The following is a 16,690-nucleotide window of genomic DNA, read 5'->3' on the forward strand; positions in this document are numbered from 1 at the left end:
AATAGGGTGGATTTATGGCAAAAAAGAAACAGGGGGTTTGTTGGTATCTTTTGTCAGACTATTTATTGGTTTTGTTAAGTTCAAAAGTAGTGGCCTGCATAAGTCTGGAACTATTTGAATTGTTGCTTAAATCTGTTCCCTTCGTGTGCTGAATAAATCTAAAGGGCTATTTTTGTTTAAATTTTGTTTTTCTAAATTTCTTGTGAGCTATCTGGTCTTGAATGGATGTATAGTAATTTAGTTACATGTACAATGCTTGCCAATTTACAATTGTATAATATCTAATTTGTGCCCACATGCTTCCTGCCCAAACTTCTCTGCTTCTGGATTACTATGCATTAATAGATTTGATGCAGGACCCTTGAATATGCTCTCAAATGTTCTCATCTGTTAGTTTTTGCAATCTCTAAATTCTCCCCTTCTCTACTGTTTCCCCCAAAGAGCCCCCTGGAATGCTATTGTATTAAATATAATTTCAACAATAGCCAGTAGCCCTTGCCACATGTTATGCCATTATGCTTCTTTCTGATGTTATTACGCAAGAGCAAGCATTATATAGACTTTATGCTAGTTAATTGTTATTGCTGTCTGCTACTGTATCACAGTGTGCTGGAAAGCAGATTTTTGCGGAATGAGTTTTAGAGGTGGCCATTGTGGCAAAACTTACGGTTTTACATTCAAGGGACTTTCCGAAATCCAGGGTGAAGAAATTTAGCTATTGGTTAGTTATGGCTCACAGTGATCTGGAATAAATTCTTGGTAACAAAATCAAACTCATCAGTTTTGCTTTTGTTAAACCCCTGTCTTGTGAAATCACCTTGTGAAAAGATGCGTTGACTGATGGCTGCATGAATTCATTGCAGAGCTTCGTGTAACTTTCTGTGAAATTCAGTGAGGGGGAAGGTGTTGGAGGTATTTCAAACATACTCTTTTCTTAGTTAGGCGTGTTCAAAGTTGGTGTCAGTTGCATCGCAGATTTACATGTCAACTTGCTCTTTTAATTGGTGATTGATCATCTTTTAGACACAAAAATGAGTTTGAGTGACTGCTTATATTTACCGTACAGGAAAAAAACAGTGCTATACATATAAAATTAAATCTGGGGACCTCTTTCCTACCCCTCAATCATGGAGCACATATAAGGTAGCCTTCTGTCAGAAAGCCTGAGTACACATTATAAATAAATATTTCCCTGAACAGTCATAAATAACACTCTTAGCTTTTAATGCATAATTAACATTGAGTAGTAGCTAGTAACAGAGCCGAATAATTATGCCACATTTTAAGGCTATTTCTGTCTGCTTCAGTCACAAAGTCAGGCAGTTAAAATATGGCCAGTTCTTTGGAGTTTGGCACAGTAATTTTTAGCTACGAATTCCCAGTGAGCTCTTTAAAAATCTAATTAGTAACAACCATTAGTGTTAGCTTATTCCTCTGCTTTAGACACTAAATAAGCAGCATGTTTTTGTAGGGTAAAGTCCTACAGCGAACTCAGGATACTAGCTACAATGGTTCATTTTCCTCTTCCTCCTGAACCCGAGCATCTTAAATTACCCAGTGGTGTTAAGTGGCTGAATCCAGTTAGGAATAACTCCCAGTTAGGTACCAGACTACTTTCATGTCTTGATTACCCTGTATGTGACCAGGACACACCGTCCTACAGTAAGAGCTGAAAGCCCTCGTTAGCTCACATATTCAGTGGGGACCTCTGCTAAGTGGTCTGTTTAGAATAAATACGCAGAAGAGAACTATTAGCTGAGGCTGCCCATACGAAATGTCACTGAGGTTAGGTGAGAAAACTAATCTGGGAGATTAGACAATACACTTAACTTTCATGAGTTTCTCCTCAGTCTTCTACTTGAGCACTTCAATTAGGTCACAATATGCAACCCGTCCTGATTGAAAGGAGCAGACTGATAGCCACGCTATGACGTAGTGCATGCAAGTATACAATCATAGAGCTGATTTTAAAATAAAACCATACAGCTGCATTTGTGGTGATTTACCCTATAAGATGCCTAAATGTTTAATGTGGTGTCTAAATTCATAAGTCTAAATTTAAAAGACTTTGCGTGCCTTTGTTTCCTCATTTATAGCAAGGGTTAACTTGTGTGAATGGGGTGGGGTTGCCCCGATGTAACATTACAGAGTTCTTAGAGTTACTTTTCCAGAGAAAGCTTCAGTAAAAGCAGGACAGAGGGTTGTAGCAAGATGCATGTCTTTACAATTATTTGAACTACGCAACAAAAAAATGTTGCATGCACTGAAGAACGATAGCTGTGCGCTGCATTGTATGTAAAGCCTATTTTATGCTCAATGCCTGCATTTTGTCAATACTTAATAAGTAGCTGTCATGATTTGTATCATACATGTATATTAGTAGTATATTTCACATTGAGTTTGCACATTGTGCACACATTACACAGCATAAGGCCACAGATACCAGTGCAGGTCTAGAAAACAGGAAATATTTCAAATACTAATTATTTTCTTTTTAAAGTATTTTTTTCTAGTGCAGTCAAACAGGACATAGAAAAGAACTTACAATACTAAATAGAAGTAGAATACTTTCAAGGATACTTAGGACTTCTTCCCACCTGCCTTCTCTAGATATAGTGTTATTAGAAACAATTATCTTCTCTTTTAGGATTTAGTCCTTCAGTGACACAAAGTCTCATTTATTTGTGAGTTTTTAGATTTGTATCAAATCGTAATTGTCTGTTTTGATGACCTTTGGTTCTTAATTGTTGAGTTGACTTCCAAAATAATTAGGTCTTATTCTCATTTGACTATATGTAGGATTTTGGGGCTATTGTGTTACCCTTCCTCTATGTATATATTTCTTTGAGATTTTATTCCACTGAAATCACTGATGTCTATATGCTTCCAAGGTCGTCAGTTTAGAGTATTCATTCATCTTTGCTATGTATAACAAGTGCTATTGGGTGCTTAAAAATGGTGACGATAAATCATATTTCTCAGTGTAGTATTACCAGGGGATTTATTCTATATATATCCCTACTACGTAGTTGAAATTTATATATGCGTAGAAGTGGTGTACTAACTGTTTGACATATTAGAACACTGTAGTGAAGAGTTACTTAACACATACTTAGTTTTTGTGATTATTTTTTTTAAAGAATGTTATTTTCCAGGTAGCTTTGAAGCCATGTTTTTACACAAGCATATATTATTCTGATTTTTACAGTAAATCCTTGACTGTGAGTTTTCTCATGTTCTTTGACAAGTTTTGAATTGTCTTCTTTATATACTTGGAATTTGAGTCACAGGCTGAGTTGCTATTTCCTCACAATGCAGAACTTCAACAGTAAACACTTAGCCTGATGATCAATTCATAAATGAACCGACAACTTAGTTCTCTCTCCAAATACAGCTCTGTGTACCTTATTTTAAGGATTTTTCTTCTCTACAGATAAAAAAAGGAAGATAACTTATTTGAGTGTTCCTCTCTTTTGTCACTTGTACTATGCAAAATTTCAAGACCGAGACCATGCCTTACATCTTGTTTTGTCATATTTTTCCCCTGTCGTTATTGCTGTTTAGTCTGCAACCATATTATTTTGTATTTTAGGAAGAATAGATTTTGAGCCTTGTCAGTACCAGGGTGAATTCTGAACATAAAACCACATTGCCCCTTTTTTTCTAATTGAGTGATACTTTTGGAAGACACATAAACAAAATCTCTCCAGTTGTCAGTGTTTATAAACATAATGGCAGCAGAAAGTATTCTGAGAGCAGCAGCTATCCAGTGCTTACTGGCATTCTTAGTGCCTGCAGTTTTACAGCTGTTTCCCCTCCCCCCACCCCCCTTTCTGATACAGAATACAAAATTCCCTTGAGGAGATCTTTTGTGGCAGAGTTAGAAAGTCAAGCTCTGGACCATTTTTGAAAGTACTGATTTTCCCTACCTGCTCCATTACGTCTGTTCCAACCATTTTGGTTTTAGCCTGGAAAAGGTGTCTGAACACTTTCCCTGTTCTCCCTTGAACATGGCAGCTCATCTGTTTCTTACCACATCCTTGTGTAACTGGAGAAAAGGGCAATGTGTTTGCCTGAGTTATTATCTGATCTGTTGGCTCTCAGATTGTCTACCTAGGAGTTTTCAATTTTTCCTCCTGTCTCTCTTAATTCCATCACTTAACCTCTTTATAGTACACTTTGTCCTTTCCCTTGCTTTGTTTATCCAGACAGGTGATGGGAGTCACTCCAGCAGGGGCACTGCAGACATAATACATCCCAAGTTCATCACAGAAGGCTGAGGCAGTGGCCTTGAAAGACATCTACTTCATTTCTGTTCCCTGCTATGGATCCAAACAATTTTCCCTGCTGTAAATCTCTGTTTGATAATGCAATCCAATAACTGATATTTCTGGCCTGAATTCATCCATGCTGGAAATAGCCCCTTTGCTTTCAGCGGAGCTATTTTAGGGATGGATTTAGCTATCTAACTTGTTAAATTATGCTCCTTTCTGTTCCTTGATTTCCTCCTTTCCCACAATGTGAAATCTATAGTCTCCTCTCTTGGGTCAGCGTTTTATTTTCAATGTGAAATACAAGTCCTGGCTCCAAAGCAATGAAAAACCATAGGAAGAGATTCTATTATATCAAGGATAAATATTAAGTATTTATTTTACCAGGGAGTAGAAGGAGTTGAATACTGGAAGGGCTACTTTTTTTTGCCAAAGTGTGTTTTTTAGAAGAAGGTACCAGGCTAATAATGAGGAAGATTGCATTTATTCAGTGCTGTACTTTGAATGTCAAGAGACAACAGAAGATCAGGAGGGGAAGGAGGGGAGAAGATGCACATGGATTCTGCAGCTGACATCCAACAGACCTGAGAGAATCTGAGTAGTAACAGGGAACTGGCTTACTGTGAGTTATTTATTCCATATAAATTCTTGAGTTTTCATGTCTGCAAAGCTATTTTACTAGTTCTGCTAATGATTTAGATGAGCTTCCTTATTCGTAAGGTCTGTTCTATTGCTGCTATGAAAACGTGCTTTAAAAAGGAATGAGTATAATAATGAATCTGCACTTTTATCAGTCCTTTGAAGAATAGCAGGCTATTCAATGCATGTTGGAACACCATTTCTGCATCTGCCTCAAAAGAATTTAAATTTGAGCAGATCAGTTTTTATATTCTGTGCCCCAAATTCCCATAGATTAGAATAGAATTGTAACAACTATCCAGAAAACTATCCAGACTGCTGAGATACCTTCTCGGGTGTCTAAGACCTCTCTTGTGATTAGATTTTTTTTTGCCACTTTTGAACAATGCGTGTGTGAGACTATCATACGTTTGCAAATACAGTAAATGTTAAATCTAAAGTACATTAAAACTAAATTAAATATTGAAATATTTTATTCAGTATTAAAATGAGTCGCTTAAAGTATTATGGAAGTGATACAGACCAAAACTTTTGTTTGTTTGTTTGTTCTTTAATGGTCCCATTCATAAAAGTTACCTGAGACTGATGGCCCATAGGATCTGTTTCTGGCTTCATTAGCAACAGTGACAGTCTATACAAAATACAATCGAAAAACTTTGGCACATGAAGATGAAAAGAGAAACACCGATTATTGATACTCTGTCCCTGTGGATAAACTTTTTTCATGTTTCAGGGCATGAAGTGATCAGTACAAATGCTTACGATAAAGCATTCTAAAAATGGGGTTATTGCAGGACGTGCTGTATTTCCTTGCGTGGTCTTCCTGTGTTAATGACAGCTTTTGAGGTCTTAAAGTGGATGAACTAAACATTGTCATCAGTAGAGGCTGTGCAACCAGAGATGAAATGAACAGGCCAGGACCGGGAAAGAACTCAGAAGGAAAGCAAGGATGAAATAGCAAAACTACACTACAAATAACCAATAAATGTGGTTTGTGTCCTCTTGCTTCCTGCTGCCTAGGTAGTTGAAGGCTGTGAGGTGCAAAATATAAGTTCCTAAACAGGGCTTTGGGAAAATTTGGTGAACTGCATATGGCAAATTATTATAGTCTGTATCAAAAACAAAAGGTCTTGTGGATAAAGACCTTCCCCACACTGGGGAAGGGCCAGCGTGACTTCTGCAAAGTGAATCACGCTGTACAAACATACTGGAATCATCTGAAGGAAGAAGAGTGTGGCTTATAACCATGAAACAAAGAAAACCAGAGTGAAGCTGCCTTCTGGCTCCAAGGAAGTGGTTTCTTCTGCAAACAGAGCTGTTGGAGTTGTTGCTGGTGAAGGTTACATTGACAAGTGCATCCACGTGAAGGCTGTGCCTATCACAAATACAAAGCAAAGTGAAACTGCTGGCCATGTGTCCGTGGTGTGGCCATGAATCCTGTAGAACATCCCTTTGGTGGTGGTAACCATCAGCACATTGGCAAGCCTTCAACCATCAGGAGAGATGCTCCTGCTGGGCGCAAAGTTGGTCTCATTGCTGCCCGTTGTATATGTAGACTGCGTGGAAGAAAAACTGTGCAGGAAAAGGAGAATTAAAGACCCAGTATGGAGTTTACAGAATAATTTTTTTTTTTTTTTTAATAAAAAGACATGGACCTGTTGGAATGAGTCCAGGGGAGGGCCACAAAGATGATCAGAGGGCTCCTATGAAGACAGGCTGAGAGAGTTAGTGTTGCTCAGCCTGGAGAAGAGAAGGCTTCAGGGAGGCCTTATAGTGGCCTTCCAGTACCTAAAGGGGGCCTACAGGAGGGATGGCGAGGGACTCTTTATCAGGGACTATAGCGATAGGACAAGGGGTAACAGTTTTAAACTGAAAGAGGGGAGATTTAGATTAGATATTAGGAAGAACTTCTTTGCTGGGAGGGTGGTGAGACACTGGAACAGGTTGCCCAGAGAAGCTGTGGCTGCCCTATCCCTGGATGCGTTGAATCAGCCTGGTCTAATGCAGGGTGTTGCTGCCCATGACAGGGAGGTTGGAACTTGGTGATCTTTATGGTCCGTTCCAACACAAACTATTCTCTGATAATTAAATTTAGCTCCGTCTCCTAAAAGCCTTTATCATGAGAAAGACCTTAAGGAAGCAATGAGCAGGGGAATAAGAAGGGAAGTCCTTGAACGGGTAAATCAGCGATTTAAACAAATGATCAGTTTCTTAAGTCTCCAGTGTTGTTCCAAAGGTATTTGTGCTAGGACCTGGGCTGCCCAGCATAAATAACAATGTACAACTGGTGGAGTAAGAAAGCTTGTTGGTGGTCGTAAATAGAAATACTATAGTTAAGTTGAGAATTGGAGGAGGATCTTGTGCAACTCAGTAGCTGCATAATGAAACGGCAGATGAAATTTGGTGTAGGTAAATTTTTTCACATGGGAAAAGAAGGTTTCAAAGTTATACATAAAATGATGAATGCTGAAGTGATTTTTGGTAGTCAGGAGCAACACTTGTGAGGTTATACTATAGAAAGTCCCGTGAAAGTATCAGCTCAGTACCTCTAGTAGCAAATCAAAAGAAACAGAAAAACAAACTGACTGTTAGGAATTATTAGAAAACAGATAACTCATTTTGTCACTGTGTAAATCTGGAGTTTGCCCATATCTTGGATATTTTATAATCCCCTAATCAACTAAATCTTTAATATCTACAAATGTGTCTTAGCTATGAATGGCTAGAGTTTGGGAGGTGGTAGGGGAAATATGACATATGATTGTTCATGACTTATATTCATTCTGATGAGACCAACTTTTGGCTACTGTCTGAACTAGGCTGGAGCATTAGGGCTGAACCAGTATGACAAATCTCCCATTCTTTTCTTATGGTACAGCAGGAAATATAAATAAAATGTCATCTGACTTCTATTTCTACATTGTTACATATTATTCTTAAAATGAGAAGTTTAGTTATCTTCAGCATATATGCTGAGTCCATTCTTTAGCATTGCATGTTCATGCACGATAGCATTTAGTATACTGGATTTGTGAGATCCTCTAACAAATAGCCACGTCTAACAAATTAGCATGTTTTACTCGGCATTTTTTGCCTCTAGACCTAGAAGCATTTGATTCTAGTTTGTGAAAATAATTACATCACGCATGCAGATTGTTTAAAAAGATATCTTTCCTCCTTATTTTCCTGGTTTTATTCATCTCTTGTTTAGCGTCATACTTTTTGTACCTCCATCACGCTATGAGAAAACCCTTTGAAGTGCTCAGCGCTTTGAAAGCAGGACAGAAGAAGATCAGAAGTTTTGTCAGGTGTCTGCTGAGATCTGCCTGTTCAAAAACTGAGGAGTACTGACCAAAAAATCGAGGCTTTTACCAAAGGAGTTTTTCGATCCAGTGTGCAGTTAGTTTGCTTTTAGGGGTCAAGAAAGCAACATGCAGCACTAACATCAGGTTTAGATCAACAAAGTTTTTCTTTAGCTATACGTCGTGTGTGAACTAAGGAATAGCAGAGTCACTTTGCACAAAATAAAGTGTAACATGGAGCATGACAGGACTGAGACCCATCTGTGACCTCCGCATACCTTTCATATTAGATAGTTGAAAACACTAGAACTTTCTGCATGCTGTCTAAAAACTGTTGTTGCTTCCTGAATTGTTTTTCTTTTGTACTGTAAGGCATGGAGTCGTCATTTCAGATAATTTCAGACTCAGCAAGTCTGGTCACTTGGAATAAAATGCATGACAGATCAGACTAGTTAAACTGTTCATTATCAGTGCTATTAATTACAAATGTAGCCTCTTCTTTTTCTTACCTTCTAAAGCATCCCTATTTCTGTCATTTTCATAGTCATTCATAAATATCTGCTATTTTTAGCAAACAATTTTCAACTAATGACATGAAATGACCCATTGAAAATGAGCAATTTATTTGCTTCGCTTATTTGTTATTTGCTGCTTGGGGTACGGCTGGTCTGTACATCATTTGTTATTAGTTTTGAACAGATGACTGAAAACTTTTTAATCTCGCAAATGATGAATGTAGTGATGTAGAGTTAACTCTTGTTTTGATTTCCAGGTGTTCTATTTTTCACTTATTTAAGTTCTTATCATGTACAGTTCTTCAAGTATTTCAGTTTAAATGTAAATGCAAAAAAAATGGAGATGCACATTTCTTTTACCATTGACGGATAAGTAGATGAGTGGTAGGGAAGATGACACCCGAGGAGGAGAGGAGGAAGTCGATGGAATGGGAGAAGTGCATACAAGACAGGCCATCCACTGAGGGTGTCCTGAACAGTGGCAAGGTGCAAGAACTCATGTTTTGGACTACGGAGGCTTACTTTTAACAGCTGAGTTTGTATTTTATGTGTAGTGGATTTACACAAGTCCGTGTAGTGCTGATAAGTCATACCAAGAACACACATATAAAATGCAGCATTTGATCTCCTTTACTTTTACCTTCCCCATCTTACCTTTTCTTGTCCCTGCTGCTCTCATTTAATATACATCTGTTAAGAGAATGAGAGTTAGATTTACTTATCAGTTCATTGTTTACTAAATCTGTTCATTTACTTTATCTGGCATATGAGAAATACAAGTTTTGGTAGAATATCTGATGGATATAGAAATGAGAAGACATTTTCTTTTACCTCCTTCTTCTTCTTCTGCTGGCACTAAAGTATATAACAGAGCACCACTTCCATGTGCCTCTTAAAAAACCAACTTAATGCATAACAGATTATTGGTGATATGACAGTTTTCAGACACATTATGTTAAAGGCAAAATGATAAATTATTCCTCCTTTGCTGTGGAGGAAAGATAGGAAATAGATATCGGTATGGCATCATCAGATGCCTTTTGAGAAAAATCAGTAATTCTACAAAAAATGGAAACAAAAGCACATGACATTCAGAGGCAAACTAGGGAAATGAAATCTCAATAAATCACCACTATGCAAGTAGTACCTATGTGTATTTTGTAGACAGCCTGGAAAGGCATAAAAAAGGGTGTCCTGCATTAGCCATTTTAATCGATGCAATTGAAAGGTTGCGCTGGTTTGCATCTTCTATCTGTATTCCTCTTATTTTAATAGATAGTAATGTTAAAGGTGAATGTCTTAGTGAGATTCCACTTGCATTTGAAGCAGTCTTGCACTTCCGTGTCCTGACTCTGAGACTAACATCCTGGCTATCTAAAATTAGTTTTTAAAAGATGTTAAATTTATGTGTGAAAAAGTTAATGGCATATTAGACCATTTTGAATATGTGGAATGTGAAAAGAGAAGATTTTCAGATGTTAACTGAAACTGGCAAATGTGATCGAGTTGCAGAAGTCTATTGTTAAAATAGTTTTAATTTAGAAACAATACTTCCGATAACAAGATGAGTTTGTGCACAGCAGCCCTCTACGGAGAGTTGTACAGACCGTTGGCTTGTGGAGAGGAAACCGTATGCTGAGATGTTGTGATCTTCTGTTATTTCTGTTGAGATGTTCCATGTTGAAACTGTGAATCTGGGATTAGTCGAGAAGTGAGCTTCCACCTTTCTACCAAAAGAAAGATTACCAAAATGCAAAATCCCTTTCTGTTTGACCTAGAGCCATGTGCTAGCCCACAGAAGTGACTGCGAACCCTCAACCGTGTCTTTAGCTGGATGTTTGCATGCTGCCCGGTCCTGGAAAATGGGAGGGAAGAAAACTGCTAGATCAAACTGAAAACTTAGTGCTAATCCTTTTCTTTATTCCCTTGGAACACTTCCCCCCCGCCTCCTTCTGTATTCATTGAAGCTGCTGTGCTGTGGCTTCCAATGTGCTGTGTAGGGAGGAGTCTGGAACAGGTGGCAGAAGCTCATTGCAATGCAAAAGTTCAAACCCTGCTATGTGCAGTTTATAAGTAATTGTGTCACGGCTCACAGAAAATTACCAATCCATGCCAGTTAGTGTAAGATTGATTCACTTTCCCTTTTGTTTTCTTTTAAGGCTTGGGAAGTTCTAAAAAAGGCAGCAGCAAAGTTTACTATTTGTTATGTGCAGATTCACATTAAATTATGAAATATGGGTCAGCATGCAATTTCTGGGACAATTGTATTCTCCATTAGCAAACTGGAGGCTTCATTTATACACTGAAAAACACAACAACAAATTAGGTGGGTGACTGTACAGAAATATTAGATCGAAAAGATGGAATGTCTCCATTTTAGTATTTCCACCTACTCTCCTTATGGTGATACCATGTGATTCTTTTTCTCATTTTTGTCTGCCTTCATAGTTTCAAACTTTTGAGAAAAGGAATATTTAAGACAATAAAAATACGAAGAACTACAAGCTGTAATTCCTGCAAACGCTTTGGGTAGAAGGTTAATTTTCAAATCTTTCTGCCCTTGAGCTTTGCATTTTTTTATTTATGTCCTTAAAAACACAGCTAGTCTTTTGTATTCCTTTCTTGTCCACTTGATCAGAAATGGTAATAAGTAGTAAAAACATGTGGGAACGGCTTACAAGCTGTAAACAGAAATTGTGGCCTTTACCAGAACATTCTCTTATGGAAAAGAAACAGTGGATTCTGGGGTTATTGACAGGGGCTGTAATGGAGACAGGTCTTAACCTATTGCTTTCCTTTTGTGCACGTGCAACTCGAGTGCTCTATCTGCATCTTTGCATCTTTCTACCAGGGAGTTTCCGAACGCTTTCTAGGATCTCCTAGTATTTCTAGATACTTCCAAAAGTTTGTGGGAGATGGTTTTGGCAACCTTTTGCTTCTTCTGTGTACTGACTGCTAGCAAAAGACCATCACTATTAGAACACTTCAAACTCTACCATCTGTCTTTTATACTATTAACTGAAATATTTTGGCTGTAAAACTGGTCTGGCTCACAGAATCCAATATAAAAATATCCGCAAAAGAAACAGAACAATGTTGAAGATAATGTTAAGAGGGAAAGGAAGAGAAAATGTTGGGAGAGAGGGGAAGAGAAAAACAGAACACAATGAAGAAAAAAGGCACATAGAGAAAACTAGTCACAAATTATGTATGCAAACTTATGAAGCAATTTTCAATGAGAACAGCAATCAGCAGGAGTATCTAAAATCCCAGCAGACAGAGGTGCCTGTGTTTTAATTGCTGGAGTTATTTTTCTCTAGTAAGAAGAAAGCAGGAAAAGTGGCTTACTGAAACCATGCTGTCATGCTTTCTTCGTTTTAGCTTTCCACCTCCAACTAGTTTTTTCTCTTCTGTCTCTGAAGGTGAATGGGTCATGACTTCTCTGCAGTGACTTCTCTCTTACTTTTTTTATTAAAAAAACAAACAAACATTCATTTTGTGTTGAGGATAGCTCAGCAGAACTTTTGGGATGTTGATAATAATAGGGAAAAAAAATGAACAAAGAAAACCTGAAATGTAGCAGTAATCCAAATAACAACTGTAGACTTCAAACTTGAGCATCAGACCAGGCCATATGGACCATAAAGATATGGTTTCGAGTATGGATAGTGGTCTACGTCTAAACTCAAGAATAAAAATCAACTGTGTCAGAAATGTATTCTTAACCATAACATAAAGCAAGTCAAAAAACATTAGTAGCAGACTGCAGAAAAGTAAATTTGAGCCTATCCCTATGAGAAAGCAGTTACTCAGTTTAACATTTTGAAAGGGGAAAAACCCTTCTCTGTTCTTCTTCTATGATTTTACCTGGTTTTTTATATTTTCTTTTGGAAACCTTTCAGATTTATGGATTCCATAAGTACTCTTTCCATTTGTGGTTTGTTTTGTTTTGTTTTCCTAATTATTCTCATTATATTGTTCTGTTTAAGGTGAAGTGTCCTTGAAACTCTGTGCCTAGGTTGAGATGCAATTCACAGAATCTACATATTAACAATTCTATTTGCTATTGTGATGATAATTAAGAGGGAAAACTAATTCCATATTAGTACAAAGAAAAGCTGGAGAAAACTAGAGAAAGAAGGAAAGCATTTTCAGTACCCTTAAACCAACTGTTGGTCTTAGGAGAAGTAGCTTAATATATTTATCATATTTAATGGAAATCTGAATAAACTGTAGTTAACCAAATAGCTGTGCATTCAGGCAGAAACTGCCATCGACTGCATATAAACATAAACTGCTCATTGCTGGGTTTTATGTTTTATACTGCTGAAAGCTATTGGTAGAGTTCCTTGTTTAACTCCAGTTATATGAAATTTGGCTTCTGTAGGATTTGGATCAGTTAAATTCTTAGTGCTATTAAGTAGTTTATATTCAGTATTTTTGCCTATGCCACAAATGATTGTTGTGTTGTATAATGACAGAGAATGGTTTGGGTTGGAAGGGACCTTAAAGATCATCTAGTTCCAACCCCCCTGCCCTGGGCAGCGACACCTTCCACTGGACCAGGTTGCTCAAAGCCACATCCAACCTGGCCTTGAACATTTCCAGGGATGGGGCAGCCATAGCTTCTCTGGGCAATCTGTTCCAGTGTCTCACCACTCTCACAGTAAAGAATTTCTTCCTAATATCTAATCTAAATTTCCCCTCTTTCAGTTTAAAACCCCTCACCCTATCATTACACTCCCTGATAAAGAGTCCCTCCCCATCTTTTCTGTAGGCCCCCTTTAGGTACTGGAAGGCCTCAATAAGGTCTCCCTGAAGCCTCTTTTTCTCCAGGCTGAGCAACTCCAGCTCTCTCAGCTTGTCTTCATAGGGGAAGTGCTCCAGCCCCTTGATCATCTTCGTGGCTCTCATTCCTTAATATATCTAATAAAAACATAAATTAAAATTTTGAATGCTGGTTGGTTCCCTCAGTGACTTTCTTCCATGCTCTTTATTGACTAATGGTATTAGTATTAGCAAGTCACGCTCTGCTGAAGTTAGTGAAACCACCAACTTTCCTTAAATATGCTAATAATATAATCTTTTCTATTTGATTCTCTTGCATTAGGGTAAGAATACTTTCACTTTGTCAACTAAGAAATGTGATCTAACTTACTAGCAAGTACCACAACACTATTTAGGTAGCATTACAGGGATTTGTAGCATCGAAAAGAAGTGAGAATCCCCTGACACTCTGCTAAGGATAATACCTGGAACAGCCAGAACCTGCTGGGAAGTTAGCATGCAAAATGATGCTGGGAACATGAAGATGGATTAGCAGATTTAAGGGGATTTATAATGAAATAAAGGAGAAGAAAGCTAACACCTTATGGACTTTCTTTTCCTAAAAATGAGTGCAGACATGTTTTCTCTTTGCTGTTACTTCTCATTTGAACATTTCAATGCTAAGTGAAATATTTTTAATAACATTACAAAGTAACCTTTTTTCAGAAGGTGTATCCAAACGAAATTCATGGCATGGTTATAGTAATGTTTCTTTGAAATGGTAATTTGATCTATATCTTAATTTGAACTGTTAATATTCATAATGTTTTGGCCAAAATCCAATCATAGTAATTACAGTTACTGGATCAAGTTTCACCTGGCAGTTTCCAAGGGAGAGAATAGGTTTATTTCTTTCCTATAGCATCACCAGGTCTTTTAACAGCTGTCGTGTATAGCCCTGGAGATCTATGCATCAGAAAAAGCCTTAGTAACATACTGAAGTGGAAAGTGTAATTCAAGGATTTGAATTTTAATTTTCAGATTATTTTGTAGATTAATATTATTAATAGAAAAAAATACACTGTTCAATAATAATTTATTCTGGTTTGCAGTCTATATCACAAAGAATTGCTCTGTTTTTTTTAGTAACACGCTCCAGACAATGGAGTTAGATTAAACACTGATTTTGCAAGCTACTATGTGGCCTACTTCAGTGAGACTACTTAGGAACTCTTTTTCTCTGGCCTTGTCTCTGGGTCTGTGTAGGCATACAGCGCAATGCAGTTTCAGTAGCTTTATCGCTAGACTAAGGTTTTAACTTCTGAGATAAGATCTGAATTATGTTCTGTGGCATGAAGGTTTTTCTTCTGTGTTCTGCTGCTTGGTTTCTCTGATAGTAATTTTTCTATTTTTCTACACTTTTTTTCTTCTTCTCTTTTTTTTTTTTTAACAGATGTATAAACTGAGATGCAAGGCAATTTATTCTAAGTGATCTTAGATATAGATGCCAATCACATAAATTAAGACCTTCTGCAATGCAGGACAGCTATTGAATAGATGACAAGAACCTGTGTTTTTTAAGGAACATTTTTGGTTTTTTATAGTGAATCACAGTGGCTTTTTGGAGGTACTAGAAGGCTGAGGTTATATTACTGCTTTGTTTTTCTTTTAATGATAATGCATTTTATGAGTATCACAGATTCTTTAAGGGAAAATTACTTCGTTGCAGCATCCATGACAGAGTCAGTGCATTGTGATGAAGATTTTGGTCTCCTGTGGTGCATTAAATGCAACTTAACAGCATTTTAAAAAAAACTTTGCTAGTAAATATTTATAGCTATGATGGAAAACATGACTTGGTAAATGCACAAGATCTCAGTAAGTAGCTTCAGAGGAACAGGTTGAATCCTATTCATATAAGAATGAGTTATATGTCAGCAGGAATTGGCTCCTCTCTCACCACTGACTGTACAGTACGTGGGAATTCCAGGGTTAGTCTGGGACCTTCCCTGGTGGGATGGCAAGGATTGATTTTTTTGCACAGCTTGATGTACTCTAGCTTGTAGAGAATTTAATTCAAAGCAATGGTTATTATTCTTTTGAGCACGAACAACATGAAAAGAGTTTTTGTGAAATTCTATTAGCGCTTTGGTTTCCTTTTAGATCACTACTGTGTGCCACTTTATCCTCCAGAACAGAACTTAATTGGCACGTAGTGATGGAGGCAGTGCTACTAGCTCTTATAACTTTTTTTGTGACTCACGGTATTTAGGGGTTTTCTTCAGATCCCAAGTTCTAAATTTCTACAATTGCATGCTAATCACAACAGGAAGTTGAAATAAAAGCAAGTTTATAATTCATTGGATTGCAGACATCAGCTTGATAGCTGAAATCAAGTTAGCCCAAACTGTAGCCATTTAAAAAAAAATCCTAATTATTAAAAACTTCATAATTATTTTAGAACTTTACTGATGAACTCTGAAGGTCTCAAGTTGACAACAGATTGCGCATGCTTTTTTTTCCCGTCCTATGCGAGTGATGAATTCTGCCTGAAGCCAATATCTGCCAAGGTACTGTTTATATAAACCTTTGGTCTAAGCCAGCAGTTAGAAAACACATTGCCAGATGTATATAAAGTATCTCTTTCTGTTTAATACCTAAACAAACAACACCAAGCATAATACAGCCCCTCTCTTTTGCACCTTTCTGTTCCAGCTGCATTGTGACCATCTTCTTTATGCTTCCAATGCAGCAAGTGTACAAGAGCTTATTATTTCATAACCTTGTGAGTGCTGAGTTTTGGATTGTTTTTTAATTAGCATTTTAATTGCTTATCAAAGTAATTGAAAACTGTGTTGAAAAAATGGGGCATTTACTAATCCCTTTGGTATCAGTCAACACTAACATTTTCCCAAGGTCAAATGTGTGCTTGTGATAGTGGGAATTTTCTTTGCTGACGTGATGCCGAAGACTTGGTGGGTAGAGAGGTTTTTACCATGCCTTGCAATCTGCCTCTGCCTGTGGTGGGGGAACAAAGAGGTACTGTTTGATGCATAGCTACTTAGGCAAAATTTGCTCTGAGAAGACATATTACCATATCGCTTATCAAAGCCAGACTTGTAACCATGCAAGATGAGTCTTAAGTGGTTAATGCTGGTAGGGAAGCTTTAATTTATATCCGTGCTCTTGGACAGTG

Source organism: Rissa tridactyla, chromosome 4, assembly GCF_028500815.1.
Source record: "Rissa tridactyla isolate bRisTri1 chromosome 4, bRisTri1.patW.cur.20221130, whole genome shotgun sequence".
NCBI classification, from domain to species: domain Eukaryota; kingdom Metazoa; phylum Chordata; class Aves; order Charadriiformes; family Laridae; genus Rissa; species Rissa tridactyla.